Genomic DNA, 16,831 nt, shown 5'->3' on the forward strand with positions numbered 1-16,831 from the left:
GGGAGGCGGACTCGACGAGTAGGCACTGTTCGAGTAAAACCCTAAATCTGAGGGTTTGCACCTATATAAACACCTTAACTCAGCCTCCCTTGTCCCTAACACTCCCTTAGAGCTGGATATCGAAACCCTAGCCGTTTGTGTGTGTTAAGGCCATTTTGGTGCTCTTGGTTGGTTTGTGAAGCTTCGAAGGAAGGAAGAAGCTGCGAAATTCGAGTTGGGGCTTGTAGATTCAGAGATCTCATTTCATCTTCAACTTACGCAAGGTAAATGCCCCCTGTTTTGGTCTTCCTTTTTGGTTGTTCATCTTTAGGGCTTAGATTCATGGTGCATTAGGGCTTCTTAAGCCATTTTTGGATTTGTAAGGTGGTTCATGGGGTTCTCCTTCCAGATCTGAGTCATTGGAAGGGTCTCATGGCATAAAGGTGCCAACTCTATGGCCATGAGAGCCCCATGCACATTGTAGAGCACCTTCTATGGACTTTTGAGCTAAAAACCCCATGCATGTGCATCAACTTTACGTATAAAATGGACATTAGGAGGCTAGATCTATGATTTTGGTGTGTTAAATCCCATTTAGATCGACTGTATAGAAATGGTCAAGGTTGGACTCGGCAAGTCGTTCTTTGGACTTGACGATTCGGTGCGCTTTCAGCCATCTTAAACCCTTCTGCGATGGTCAGTTTTTAGAAAAGGGAGTCCCATAGCTTTTTATACGTGTTAGGAGACCTGGAGTTCATAGGACTCGACGAGTGCTAGAACAGACTCGGCGAGTCCAAGGCAATCACCCAACTCTTGAAGATGAACTCGACGAGTTGTTCATACAACTTGGCGAGTCGAAGACAAGACTGGTTCATAGGATGAGGATGAACTCGACGAGTTGTTCATACAACTTGGCGAGTCGGATGAAGGTCCGTTCAATGTTCGCATGAAAGGGGAACTCGTCGAGTCATTTCTAAACTCGACGAGTAGAGTCGTGGATAAGGACATTTAAAGGATAAGGACTCGATGAGTTGGCGGCCCAACTCGGCGAGTAAGGTCAACTGGGAGTTGACTTTGACTTGGACTTGGATAGGGGTAAAATAGTCATTTTACCCTAAGAGTAGATATCAGATTCTGACTAAGTGTTTTGTGGGGTTTATAGCCGGAGGATTTCTGGAGCAGCAGAAGACAAAGGTTTCCCACACAGATTATCAGCAGCTACTCCTACGAGGTGAGTTACCTTCCAGTAGCGGTGGGTGTACGGCCACAATGTCGGCCCACCAGTAGGAGTTGTATGTTAGATGATTGTCTTTGTTATATCATCTAGGTTTGTTATTACCTGATACGTTATAACTGATAGTAGTAGAGTTCGGTTGTTAGGACCGAAGGGTAGGTCAGACACCCCAGATATGTCTGGCAGTATGTGATGTTACGTTATATGATGGCATGATATGTTATATGTGATAATGGTAGTAGGAGGGGAATAGTCCCCAATTTTGGTTGTTAGGACCGACAGAGAGGTCAACACCCCAGAATGGCTTGACACGAGCAGATCGGCACCCCATAATAGCTTGACACGGGCAGATCGGCACCCGAGAATGGTCGTACCGGGTAGGTCGGGCACCCTAGAATTGCTCGGAAATATGTATACTATGTGATCGTATGGTATGTGGTACGATGGGGGAACGCACTAAGCTTCGTGTAACGTCCCAAAAATACGAGCCAAAAATTTCATTTTTAAAAACATATACTTAGTAAAACATTATAAATAAAACGTTCACCGACCATAACAGTTCATAAAAGATATCGCATGTCTGGAAAACATTTTCATAAAACATAATAAATGTCAGAGTACAAATCCCCAAGAAGATCTCATAGTGCGGAATACGAGGCATGTGTGTGATGGGCCGCTACCGCGTCAGCTCCTTCCCCTTCGAAGAAGAGGTACCTGAAACCAAAACTGAAAACTATAAGCACTAAGCTTAGTGAGTTCCCCCATAATACCTCATACCATACAAACATACAATGAACAACTAGGAGATACGGGCCTCGCCCACACTCAAGAAGATACGGGCCTCGCCCACACTCCGCTAGCTGGGAGATACGGGCCTCGCCCACACTCCTCTATCTGGGAGATACGGGCCTCGCCCACACTCCTCTATCTGGGAGATACGGGCCTCGCCCACACTCTACTCTCAGAGAGATACGGGCCTCGCCCACACTCAGCTGCTAATCCATAATATACAAGTATCACACAGACAACGAGTATAGACAATTCTATCATACTGGCATATATCATAATCAACTCAACCAAGAGATACGGGCTCGGCTCACACTCTAATACTAACATCTCGTCTATGCGGTCCGGCCTTGGTGCCTTAGACCCGTTACTACTAGAAGGAAACTCACCTCAAAGTAGCTGCTGATCTGTTTGGGAACTGACTGTCTGCTGCTGCTGCCGCTCCGGAAATCCTATGGCTACAATTCCCACAAAACCCTTAGTCAAATACTGTTAACCGACTTCAGGGTAAAATGACCATTTACCCTTTACCAATCAAGAGTCAAGTCAAAGTCAACTGTCAGTTGGCCCGACTCGCCGAGTTGACTTGTCAACTCGCCGAATCCCTATCCTTTTGTCCGACCATACACCCGCCTCTACTCGTCGAGTTAAGCATTGACTCGATGAGTTCTCCTTCTAAACTAAAGGCCAATAGTCCTTGATCCTACTCGCCGAGATGTATGAACAACTCGCCGAGTTCTTCTTCATCCGAAGAACACTCTATGCTGAGACTCGCCGAGCTGTATGAACAACTCGCCGAGTCTGTTCTTGAGGCAAGAAGATTGCCTTGAAGTCGCCGAGTCATGGATTTGACTCGCCGAGTTACTTCATGAGTGATTCTGGCTTCCGCCCCACTGAGTCATACCCCCACGACTCACTGCTCCAACCCGCAACACGAAAAAGGGGAAAACTCAGGGACTCGCGACTCGACTCGCCGAGTCAGATGAATGACTCGCCGAGTCTGCCACATGCAAAAACTATACACACGATTCTGCTTGAATCCAGCTCATGTCATTCATAGATCTGGGTTTCTAGGGCCTGATTAACACATAAAGTTTTCAACTTTACATGTAAATAAACACCCATGAGGGTTTTAGCGCTCAAAATGCACTAAAAGAGTAGATCTAAGGCTTTCATGCAATATGGCTCCATAAAGGCAGTAGATCCAAGCTCCTGGAGCTCAATCATGCCTAGATCTAGAGGCTAAAGAAGTTATTACGAACCCTAAAACACAAACAAGCTTGGGGAAAGGCTCAAGAAGGACTTTCATGGAGCTACAAGGGACATTAAGCATGAAAACAGAGGGAAACTGAGATATACCTCAAGGAAATCACTGAGATAACCCAAATATGCCTGGCCTCCTTCTTCTCTTCTTGATCTACTCTCCTTCCCTCTTCAAATATTCAAGAAAACACACCAAAATGCTTCAATCTCACAAGGAACAAGGCTTGAACAAAGTATAGGACTCTGAGGGTGAAGGGGGCGAGCTTAGGGGCGGATAAGAGGGTTTAAATAGGGTGCAAACCCTTGAAATTTAGGGTTTCATCAGACAGCGGGGACTCGCCGAGTCGCCAACTTAAACGTGTTCCGGATCCCGTCTCTACTCGACGAGTCGGACCTACAACTCGCCGAGTCCAAGGCTAAAAATGAAAAACACTAAGATAAATTTTACGTACCAGGAACCAGGTGCTACACTTCGTGCTTACAGTTTTCAGTTGTGTTTCAGGTACCTCTTCAGCGAAGGGGAAGGAGCCGGCGCGGTAGCTGCACATCATACACACACACCTCAGATTACGCACTATGAGATTCCTTTGGATTGTACTCTGAAATTATCGCTATTTTACGATTTGGGTTTTCAGACATTATACAATGTTTTATGATATGTTATGATTCGACAATATTTTCCTACGAATGTTTAATTAAATTAATTAATTAAAATGATATTTTTGGACGTGAAAATTGGGTCGTTTCAAGTTGGTATCAGAGCCCTGGTTTGAGGGATTCGGACACACCCTCGAGGGTGTCTGGACTCAAATCGAGGGATTAAAAGCTTTTACAAGAAAATGGTTTTCTAAAGAATAAGTTAAAGGGGTTTTGAGAAAGAACGAAGTGTGTAATGTCCGCGACCGGCCGAGCTCAAGTAAGTATTCCCCAAAGTACCTATACAAGTTTATGTTATGTTTATCAGCTTCAGTAGAACGGCATGATAGAATAGGACTAGGGATCTAGGAATGATGCCTTATGTGCCTGCTTATTGTGCTTCAGCTTATGAGGATTGCATGCTAGTATTGAGTAAACAGTAGTAGGAGAGCCTGTTTAGGTTATGCCGGATAGTATGAGCTTAGCATTTTATGCTAGTACAGTTTCTCGTTATAAGAATAGAGTTGCTTGAGTAGTTTCCTGTGTCCGAATGCTGCTTGCTTCGTGCTTGTAGGACTCTGAGTGATGGGAGTTAGCCATTTGGTGAATAAGTCACGTCACATGTGATCAGGGTTGAATAATCTCAGAGTGCTGGTTTTGGCCCTATTGCGCAGCTCTTGTCTGAGTCCAACCATTGTAGGGTCGGGTCTTTTACTCAAAGGATTATCTGAGCCTCGTCATATGTGATGGTATTCAGGTGATGACTAATTGGCATTATAAGGAGGCCTTCAGTAGCTGAGGACTGGATTTGTTGGAGTCAGAGGTACCCTCGGGAGAGCCTAGGATGGGAATAGTAGAGAATAGTAGTAGTAGAAGGGACTTGGTGGAGTCAAGGCGGTTCTTGAGGAAAGTACGGATAGATGTGGAAGGTAGTATGGGCCCGTACTACTGAAAGCAGAGGATCCGTACTTGAATCAAGGAGGTCTGAGGCAAGACTAGGGAACTTGTGATGGATGTGACCCTCTAGAAGTATTAGTATCACTGGCAGTTGTCATTATGTATTGCAGAATGGTGGTACTACGTCTGAGGCCAGCAATTGGCAGCTCAGGAGAGGGATCGGGTTCAGGTTCAGTTTCCGAACCAGTGGATGAGAGGCTATGCAGTTCATCGCATCTGAGATCACTAGAGGCATCCTTGATGCGACCCCGGTCATCTTTGGGTTGATCAAGGAAGGGATTGTCGAGCTGATGGAGGATCGCTTTAGGGAGTTTAGGAGTGACATGGCGACCAGCCATTCAGGATCACGCACACTGTCCTTTAAGGACTTCAGGGGCAGTGGCGCGCCGGATTTCCATGGGGCGAAGGACCTATTGCTGCCAGGCGATGGATTGCAGACATTGAGTCTGCACAGTTGACTAGCTTCTGCCCGGAGGGGTCGAAGGTGAGATATGCAGTAAGGTGCTTGAGAGACAGGGCCAGAGATTGGTGGGAGTCGGTTGGTGACTCTCTGGGAGCCTCGGCTGTTGAGGCTATGACGTGGCCGGACTTTGTGACTTGGTTCAGAGCAGATTTTGCACCTGCAGTAGAGCTCCAGCAGTTGGCTAGGGAGTTCTTAGACATGAGACAGACGACGGAAACAATGGCGGAGATCACCGCCAAGTTCTGGGAGAGGGCGTTACTGGTGCCCCAGTATGCGGGAGATGAGGACATGAGGAGGACCCGCTACCATGACATGTTGCGAGCCAACATTCGGGAGCATGTTAGTTTTTCAGCTTGCTCTACCCTGGATTCCATAATTGCCAGGGCAAGGGAAAGGGAGATTGATCTGGAGCACATCCGGAAGAGGAAGGTAGAGGAGGAGCAGGTGACTGGGGATTCGGGAAAGAAGCCCAAGGGATCAGATGGTAGGCTGAAAGGCCAGTCAGGACAGGGCCGCTGCAGGAAATGTGGCAGGCCGCACGAGGGAGCATGTAGGTTGGGATCGTCGGGCTGCTATAAGTGCGCCAAGACGGGGCATTTCAGCAGGGATTGTACCACCCCTGCACCTGCTATTCAGACGTCGGAGTTGTTGTGTTTCCACTGCAACTAGAGGGGCCACAAGAAGGCCAATTGCCCCCAGTTGACAGCCGCAACGCCAGTGAAGGCGCCAGCTCCAGCGACCCTACGTATTACTGATGGCCGGCAGGGCAAGGCGGAGGCTCCAGTGGTGAGGAGCCGAGCCTTCCAGTTGACTACCGAGGAGGCACACGTCGCACCCGATGTGGTGACGGGTATGATTCTTCCCCTCTGATCTATTTATATGATGTTTATGGTATTGATATATGCTATGTATATGCATGTTTAGGGTCGTTCCATGTGAACGGTATTCCAGTACAGGTGTTGTTTGATTCAGGTGTCACTCGATCTTTTGTTTCTCTTGCGCTTAGAAAGAGGTTTTCTGAGTCTTCGGGCATGTTGGATTGCCCTTTAGAGGTAGATATTGCCGATGATCGATTGGTGCGAGCATCAGCGGTATTCCGAGATTGTGTGCTGAGATTATTCGAGGAGCGCTACCTAGTAGACTTGGTTCCCATACCTTTTCGGGGGAACAAGGTTATTATCGACATGGATTGGCAAAGCCCTAATGGGGCGGTGATCGACTGCGCGCAACAGTTGGTGCGGATCAGGACCCCAAGTGGGGGAGAGCTGATGATTCAGGGCGAGAGGCCACAACGAGGACTAGCTTTATGTTCGGCAGCGAGGGCTAGGCGTTACCTTCAGCAGGGTTGCGCAGGATATGTCGCCTATGTCACGGATACCCAGGACGCGGGTAAGGCGATGGTGAGTGACGTTCCGATGGTGCGAGACTACGATGATGTGTTCCCAGAGGAGCTTCTTGAGATACCTCCAGAGCGACAGGTGGAGTTCAGGATTGACCTAGTCCCTGGTGCGGCTCCGATAGCCAAGGCACCGTATCGGTTGGCTCCTCCCGAGATGTAGGAGCTATCTACGCGGCTGTAGGAGCTACTAGTTAATGGATTTATCAGGCCGAGTAGTTCGCCTTGGGGAGCCCCGGTCCTGTTTGTTAAGAAGAAGGACGGATCGCATCGCATGTGCATAGATTATCAGGAGCTAAACAAGGTAACGGTGAAGAACCGTTACCCACTTCTGAGAATTGATGACCTCTTTGACCAGCTACAGGGAGTATCTTGATTCTCCAAGATTGATCTGCATTCAGGATATCATCAGATGAGGGTCAAAGAGGAGGATGTACAGAAGACTGCGTTCCAGACGCGCTATGGCCACTATGAGTTCGTAGTGATGCCTTTTGGGCTCACCAATGCCCCTGCCGCGTTCATGGATCTCATGAACCGCATATGCAGACCGATGTTGGATCGGTCCGTGATAGTATTTATTTATGATATCTTGGTTTACTCCAAGACGCATGTACAACATGCGGAGCATCTGCGGGAGGTTTTGGATACTCTGAGGAGGGAGAGCTTGTACGCCAAGTTCTCCAAGTGTGAGTTCTGGTTACGCGAGGTGCAGTTTCTTAGGCACCTTGTCAATCAGAACGGGATTCTGGTCGACCCGGCCAAGGTGGAGGCCGTGATGAGATGGGAGGTTCCGAAGTCTCTATCTGAGATTCGGAGTTTCCTAGGATTACTAGCTACTATCGGAGATCCATCCAGGATTTCTCCAAGATAGTCGTGCCTTTGACTCGACTTACGAAGAAGGCCGTAGGTTTCCATTGGGGGCCCGAGCAGCAGGCCGCATTCGAGACTCTGAGACAGAGATTGTACAAGGCGCCGATCCTAGCCCTGCCTGAGGGCGTAGAGGATTTTGTTGTATACTGTGACGCGTCTATTACGGGTTTGGGCACGATTTTGATGCAGAGAGGGCACGTTATTGCATACATTTCGAGGCAGCTGAAGCCTCACGAGGCGAATTATCCGACGCATGATTTGGAGCTGGGGGCTGTTTTTTTTTGCCCTCAAGATTTGGCGTCATTACCTTTATGGGGTTCGTTGTACCATTTACACGGACCATAAGAGCCTGAGGTATCTCATGGACCAGCCGAATCTGAACATGAGAGCATCGGTGGTTGGACGTGGTGAAGGATTACGATTATGAGATCCTTTACCACCCGGGGAAGGCTAACGTGGTGGCCGATGCGCTTAGCCGCAAGGCAGCGCCGATCAGAGATATCTGCATGCAGATGATAGTAGTGACTCCATTATTGGAGCAGATCTAAGAGGCCCAATAGGAGGCTATGAAGGAGGAACATCGGAAGAGTGAGCGTATAGTGGGTCAGGTTTCCTCCTTCGACTATGACAAGGGATTATTGACACTACACCTCAGGGTGTGGGTTCCATACCACAGAGGCGTGCGCCAGGTTCTGATGGAGGAGGCGCACAAATCCCGATTCTTCATTCATCCCGGGGTGACGAAGATGTATAGGGATCTTCTCCTTGATTATTGGTGGCCCTTCATGATGCGGGATGTAGCATGGTGTGTGGAGTGGTGCTTGACCTGCAGGAAGGTCAAGGCCGAGCACCAGAGGCCACACGACAAGATACAACCGTTGGATATTCCCCTGTGGAAGTGGGTAGATATCACTATGGACTTCATCACCAAACTCCCTAGGACCGCGCGGGGAGTGGATTCCATATGGGTCCTCGTGGATCGGTTGACCAAGAGTGTCCATTTTATACCGATCCAGGAGAGTATCTCGGCCGAGAAGTTGGCCGACATCTACATTCGGGAAGTGGTGGCACGACACGGAGTGCCAGTCTTCATGATTTTAGACAGAGATGTGCGGTTTACTTCCAAGTTCTGGATGAAATTCCACGATGAGTTGGGTACTCGTCTACACTTTAGCACTGCATTTCACCCGCAGATGGATGGTCAGAGCGAGCGGACCATCCAGAATTTAGAGGATATGTTGCGGTCATGTGTGCTAGACTTCGGTGGTAGCTGGGATACTTACCTCCCATTGGTTGAGTTCTTGTACAACAACAACTACCACGCGAGTATTGACCGTCCTCCCTTAGAGATGTTATACAAGAGAAGGTTCAGGAACCCGATATGCTAGGGTGAGGTTGGCCAGAGGGTCATGGGGAGCACCGAAGTGGTGATCAAGACGACGGAGAGGATTCAGCAGGTCCGGAGCAGGCTTCAGACTGCTCAGAGTCGGCAGAAAAGTTATGTTGAAAAGCACCGATCTGACCTGGAGTTCCAGGTCGGGGACATGGTTCTCCTGAAGGTGTCGCCATGGAAGGTGTCATCCGATTTAGGAAACGGGGCAAGTTAGGCCCCAAGTACATTGGACCGTTCAGGGTTTTCGCCCGGGTGGGCAAGGTGGCGTACAGGTTAGATCTGCCAGCCGAACTCAGCCAGATCCACAACACTTTCCACGTCTCCCAGTTGTGGAAGTGCCTGGTGGACGACTCAGCAGTGGTACCCTTAGAGGCTATTCAGGTTGATGACAGTCTAAATTACATCGAGCCACCTGTAGCAATCCTCGACCGGAAGACGAAGGATTTGAGGAACAAGAGGGTCAAGCTTGTGAATTTGCAATGGCAGCACCGGAATGGCTCGGAATGGACTTAGGAACCGGTGGATGAGATGATGGAACATTACCCAGAACTTTTCCAAGAACGAGTAGCAGACTTCGAGGACGAAGTCTAAAATAAGTGGGGGAGATTTGTAGCACCCGATTCCTGGTACGCATTTAATTCAAGCATTTTTATGTTTTTTTTTCTCTAGGACTCGACGAGTCGGAGGACCCACTCGTCGAGTAGAGTCGAGATCCACATACATCTTAAGTGATCTACTCGACGAGTCGGGAGGCGGACTCGGCGAGTAGGCGTTGTTCGAGTAAAACCCTAAATCTGAGGGTTTGCACCTATATAAACACCTTAACTCAGCCTCCCTTGTCCCTAACACTCCCTTAGAGCTGGATATCGAAACCCTAGCCGTTTGTGTGTATGTTAAGCCCATTTTGGTGCTCTTGGTTGGTTTGTGAAGCTTGGAAGGAAGGAAGAAGTTGGGAAATTCGAGTTGGGGCTTTAGATTCAGAGATCTCATTTCATCTTCAGCTTAAGTAAGGTAAATGCCCCTTGTTTTGGTCTTCCTTTTTGGTTGTTCATCTTTAGGGCTGAGATTCATGGTGCATTAGGGCTTCTTAATCCATTTTTGGATTTGTAAGGTGATTCATGGGGTTCTACTTCTAGATCTGAGTCATTGGAGGGGCCTCATGGCATAAAGGTGCCAACTCTATGGCCATGAGAGCCCATGCACATTGTAGAGCACCTTCTATGGACTTTTGAGCTAAAAAACCCCATGCATGTGCATCAAGTTTGGAACTTTACGTATAAAATGGACATTAAGAGGCCATTTCTATGGTTTTGGTGTGTTAAATCCCATTTAGATCGACTGTATAGAAATGGTCAAGGTTGGACTCGGCGAGTCGTTCTTGGGACTCGACGAGTCGGTGCACTTTCAGCCATCTTAAACCCTTCTGTGATGGTCAGCTGTTAGAAAAGGGAGTCCTATAGCTTTTTATACGTGTTGGGAGACCTGGAGTTCATAGGACTCGACGAGTGCTAGAACAGACTCGGCGAGTCCAAGGCAATCACCCAACTCTTGAAGATGAACTCGACGAGTTGCTCATACAACTCGGCGAGTCGAAGACAGGACTGGTTCATAGGATGAGGATGAACTCGACGAGTTGTTCATACAACTCGGCGAGTCGGATGAAGGTTCGTTCGATGTTCGCATGAAAGGGAAACTCGTCGAGTCATTTCTAAACTCGACGATTAGAGTCGTGGATAAGGACAGTTAAAATGTGACAAGCCGAAATTTTCCATCCAGTTCAGTCTAACACTTCATTGAAAGTAAAACTCATTCCTGCTATCATTTAGCACAATTTGGAGTCTGTTTGAGAGTTCTGAGCCTTGTACACTTAAGGGGTAAGTGTCGGGGTTTATCTGCTGAATCTATAGCTCAAATAACAAATCTAAAACACGTTGAACAGGAGTTCACGGCCACCACATGGGAGTTTACGGCCGTAAACTCCATGTGGGCCGTAAACTCCTCCTATAAGGTGAAGTTCTGGCCACTTGTTTCATTCCTCCCTTTTCCTTGGCTGAAACCCTCTCAACTATCATCCCGATCTTCGTCCCCGATCTTCGAATCTCATAAGTTTATTGTCTTAACTAGTTGATATCTTACATGAACTAGTAATATTACATGATTTCATCCGTGAAATCATTCCATTTTGTAGATCTTCAAGTTTCACCAAGAACACACACTAGTGTTCTTGGCCAAAAACGTCCATTCAAGCTCCTAGATCGTAAGTACTCTTGTTCTAACTCATTGTACACTAGGTTTAACATGTTTAGGGCTTAGAAAACATAAGGAAACACATGATTCAAGGATTTTACGGCCAATACATGTTCTTGGGCCGTAAACCCCTTTTAAGGGTGCAAATGACACACTAATACCTTAGTAATCCTTGGAACTTAGCATAGAACCTTACACCATTGAACTAGGGACTTCAATACATGAAATGGTACTTCATAGGCCGTAAACTCACGGGGAAGTGGTCCCCAGGCCGTTAACATCATACAAGGCCATTCTTGGACCTTAAACCCACCCAACCTCTTGTTTAAGCCTTGGAACAATTAACCACTTAAGATACCTTGCCTTTAAGCCTCATATGGTGACCCATTGGAGATTTTACGGCCAGGAGTAAACTCCCCTGGGCCATAAACTCCAACAAGTATGGTCTATGGACCATAAAGTCACACACAAAGCCTTGCACTCCTTTGTTGCAACCCAATAGCCTCCTAACACTTTGACCAAAGTGTTTTCCTCACATTAGGATGTTTATACATGTCTAATTAGTGTTATAATCACTTATTATATATACATATGTCTTCATATGTTATTAGGATCATTGTGTGTGTTTAAGTCTTCACTTGACACCGAACTCTTGTCCGACACTTCCATCTGATCCACTCACTGCAGGTGAGTTCATACCCCTTAATTAACCTTTTGAATGTTTATGAATGTTTATAAATGCTTTATGGGGGGGGGAATACAAGTTGAATCATGCTAGTTATTATGTCAATCACATGTGATTAATAACTAGCATGCAAATGGATTTACTATACGTTAACTGTTTTACCAAACAAATTTCTTCAAATGACTTTCATAAACGTTTTTACATGTTAAAACTCCTTATCAAACTGCTTTACATACTGTATGTTTCCTTTCAAACTCTGTTACAAATGTGTTTCAAACAAAGGTTTTCCTTATACTTAAACTTTCTTATCAAACAAAATACTTTCAAATCGTTTTATAAACTGACATCAAGTCATCGTTTCTTAGTATTAAACTTTTCAAAGGTTTTACAAAAACTTATTTTATGCTTTTATATTGTCAAATGCATGCCTAGATATGTATAGTTATATAAATAATGTTTAAAGGGCTTAGGACAGTTAGCTCGCTTTATTTCCTTTTCCTCGTTGGGATGTGGCCTTAGGTCATCGGTTGCTCATCCGAATGTCATCTAAATATTAGTTATATATCATGTATACATATATAGACATAAAAGTTCCCTCAGTCAGTTCAGTACCTTTGGGTAGCAAAGGCATACTTTCGGTTATACACGTACATTACTAGTAGCTATAATAGGTATAGTTAGGAGATACTACTTACCATTCCATGTACAAGGAATCACACAAGAGTCAGTTCATTCATGAGTCTATACTAATATATTACATGTTACATGAATACGTTTACATAGATACACTTACATGAATATGCTTACATGAATACGTTTACATAGATACGCTTACATGAATACGCTTACATGAATACTGTAACGACCGAAAATTCCAACCAATTTAAATTTTTCAAAAACAACCCGATTTCATTAATTTATTACAAAAAGGTTTCCAATACAATTTATTTAGAATATTCCCAGAATCACATCACAACATAAACATGAGGAGCGGTACGATCACGCCTTTTCCTTTCCATGGTCTCCTGAAGAACCTGAAAAACATTAAACCACAGCTGTAAGCCCGAAAGCTTAGTGAGATATCCCCAAAATACCAACCACATATACCATACGCGCATAACATGCCATAACATATCCGATCACAGAACAGCCATGCACTTCGGGTCTACTGTGAGACTGGTCCGCCGTACCGGCCAACAGTCCACCTGGTCCACCCTCCGAGTCTAGCCATATACATCGAGTCTACAGTGTGATTGGTCCGCCCGCACCGGGCCTTCAATCCACCTGGTCCACTCTCTGAGTCTACAGTATGACTGGTCTGCCCGCACCGGGCCTTCAGTCGGTCTGGTCCACTCTCCGAGCCTCGGCACGTCTGGTTCGCCCTCTTGGGGCCTACAGCCTATCCGGACCGCTTGCTGGGCCTTCGGGACACCCGATCCGCCCTGGGTATCTTGGCCTACAGCACAAAGCAGGACCCGCCTCAACCCATCTCCAGTCCAAACAACCATATGCACATAAACATACAATCATATAACAATTCACAGTCAACAAGTCGATCAAACAGATCACATAGCATATCATCATCCTAACCAGGATACCGACCTAACCGGTCACTAGCATAGCATCACCCTACGTATCAGGATACCGACCTTAACCAGGTCTCTAACATATACCATCCTAGCTACCAGGATGCAAACATATCAAAGCAGTAACATAACAACAAATACCCGGATCTCAATCCGATAAAGGGCCGGCCTTGGTGCCTTAGACCCTATTGATATAGTGAGGATAACTCACATCGCACTGCCGAAACTCTGAACTGAAGAAGCAGACTCTCAAATCACCGACTCACCGGAAATCCCGAACTAGCCAACATAGCACAAATAAACATTAGGCCAAGCACAATACTCCTCCAAGGGTAAATTGACCATTTTACCCTTAACTCAATCCGGCCCAACACTAGGTAAGCTCCCAAGCCCACCAATGTCCCAAAGTCCAAAAGTCCAAAGCAAAGCCCACTATTGGCCCAATTTAGTAAATTGGGCCCACCTCAACAAATGGGCCTAAACTCATGATCCATAACAACCAATGGGCCCACAACACTCTAACCAAAAAGTCCAGTCACGACCCAAAATCCAGCAGCCCAAATAACGGCCCAATCCCTAAGGCCCAAAATGACAACCCAACAGAGGGAGTACGCTGGGCGTACACGCTGAATCGCGACTGAGGATCGGGGCGCTGACCCGTTACGCGGGGCGTACTACTATGTTACGCGGGGCGTAACTTCACCACTCATTAAGTCCTCATAACACCTTAATGGCTTAAGCCCTTAAGCCCAAAATTCAAATCCCTAGGCCAAATATGCCTAAGATTCATAAAGTCTCAAACTTTATCACTTGGGACGTTCATAAAGCTCTTAATCCAAGGTCTTAATCCAATAAGACCTACATATCTCACACATGGAACAACCACAGCCCTTGGGACCTCATTTTTCTCACTCAAGACCTCTCCAAAGGTCTGAAAGGACAGATAATCTCGGCCAACTCAAAGCATGTATCAAGATGAGGACTTTTGGGACAAGAATGATGCCAAAACTTCACAACACTTAGATCTATGCAAAATAAATGACAAGCAAGAAGCTTTATACCTCAAATAAGCTCCAAAGGATGATATCTCTCCAGATCTACAAGCTCCAGCCACTCAACTCCTTCCTTAACAACTTCCTCTTTCTTCTTCTAGCCTCTCCTTTGCCAAAATAAGCTTTCAAGGCCAAACACACCCAACAATGGAGGTGGAACGACTATCTAGGGTTTCTGAGGTTAAAGGAGAGCTTATGGAGGCTAGGGTATGAACCAACATGTTCCTTATATAGTGATTGACCCTAATTTTAGGGTTTTAGAACTCTGAGAGTACGCTGGGCGTACTCAACCTTGCACCCGCGTCCACTTACGCCATTACGCTGGGCATAATCCCAGCTTACGCTAGGCGTACTCGGCGAGTTCCCAAATTTCATACTTGGCCCTCATTTTCCAGTTTTCCCACAAGATGACCAAAATACCATTTCTCTTAAATCCTGGGAACTCACAATTAGGTACCCTCAGGAACGGGGCGTTACAAATACGTTTACATAGATACGCTTACAATACACGATAACAGAACAGACATAACAATGTGATATAGCATGGAACAAGTTCATGATCTAACTATACCAATAAATCACTAATGCATTGTGATAGTTATATTGGGTATACATGATCATAATAATGTGGATGTTCACGGCTTGCAATCATGTAGGGGTCGTGTTTGGTTCCCAAAATCTCTTGACAGGGAGCGTTTAGTATGGGATCTAGCCATCACATTATGCCTTAACCCTCAATTAAGGCAAATTAGTACAAAAGTAGTCACTTATTACAAATACTACAGTACTTACACTGTATATACGACAATTACAAAAGGATAAAACTCCAGCTAATATATTATTAATACCTTTACTATGTGTCATATTCACATGATCGATGAGGTAGATTAGATTTGAATAATAATAGTCGTACAGTCGGGTCTTGGTAAAAGGCTACTTTCAAAACAGTCGGGTCTTGGTAGAAAGCTACTTTCAAAACAATCGAGTCTTGGTAGAAGGCTACTTTCAAAACAGTCGGGTCTTGGTAGAAGGCTACTTTCAAAACAGTCGGGTCTTGGTAGAAGGCTACTTTCAAAACAGTTAGGTCTTGGTAGAAACTACTTTTTATACTAGTAGGAAATATGGGATTTTCTAGGGTTTTCAAACGTTTACAATTACTTACAAACATTTTCATACTTATACAAACTTTTCTCCAAATGTTTACAAGTCTTTAGTTCACAGTTTTACAAATCAAAGACAGATTAATACTTATGAACTCACCAGCTTTATTGCTGATACTCGCTTTCAAAATAACTTATATTCTCAAGTCACAAATAGACAGGTACGACGGCCAGGTTTTGTGAAGATGGAGCAGTCAAGACTCGTCTTTTATTTTGATTATTCATTATGTTGTCTTATACTATGAAAGAACACACTTGTAATTAAATTATACTATTAATGCAATGGATGATGGTGTTGCTTGTTTACTACTTTACATTATTGTGATACATTACATGATGTCCTCCGCCCCAGAACGATTCTGTCGTTCTCGGTTTTGGGGTGTGACATAAAAGGATAGGTACTCGACGAGTTGGCGGACCAACTTGGCGAGTCAGGTCAACTGGGAGTTGACTTTGACTTGGACTTGGTTAGGGGTAAAATAGTCATTTTACCCTAAGAGTAGATATCAGATTCTGACTGAGTGTTTTGTGGGGTTTATAGCCAGAGGATTTCCGGAGCAACAGCAGACAGAGGTTTCCCGCACAGATTATCAGCAGCTACTCGTACGAGGTGAGTTACCTTCCATTAGCGGTGGGTCTACAGCCACAATGTCGACCCCCTAGTAGGAGTTGTACGTTAGATGATTGTCTTTGTGATATCATCTAGGTTTGCTATTACCTAATATGTTATATGTGATAATAGTAGAGTTCGGTTGTTAGGACCGAAGGGTAGGTCAGACACCCCAGATATGTCTGGCAGTATGTGATGTTACGTTATATGCTGGCATGATATGTTATATGTGATAGTGGTAGTAGGAGGGGAATAGTCCCCAAGTTCGTTTGTTAGGACCGACGGGTAGGTCAGCACCCCAGAATGGCTTGACACGGGTAGGTCAGCACCCCAGAATGGCTTGACACGGGCAGATCGACACCCCATAATTGTCGTACCGGGTAGGTCGAGCACCCCAGAATTGTCCGGCAGTATGTATACTATGTGATCGTATGGTATGTGGTACGATAGGGGAACTCACTAAGTTTCGTGCTTACAGTTTTCAGTTTTGTTTCAGGTATCTCTTCAGCGAAGG

Source organism: Lactuca serriola, chromosome 5 (assembly GCF_051521515.1).
Source record: "Lactuca serriola cultivar US96UC23 chromosome 5, Lser_US96UC23_V15, whole genome shotgun sequence".
In the NCBI taxonomy this organism is placed as follows: Eukaryota; Viridiplantae; Streptophyta; class Magnoliopsida; order Asterales; family Asteraceae; genus Lactuca; species Lactuca serriola.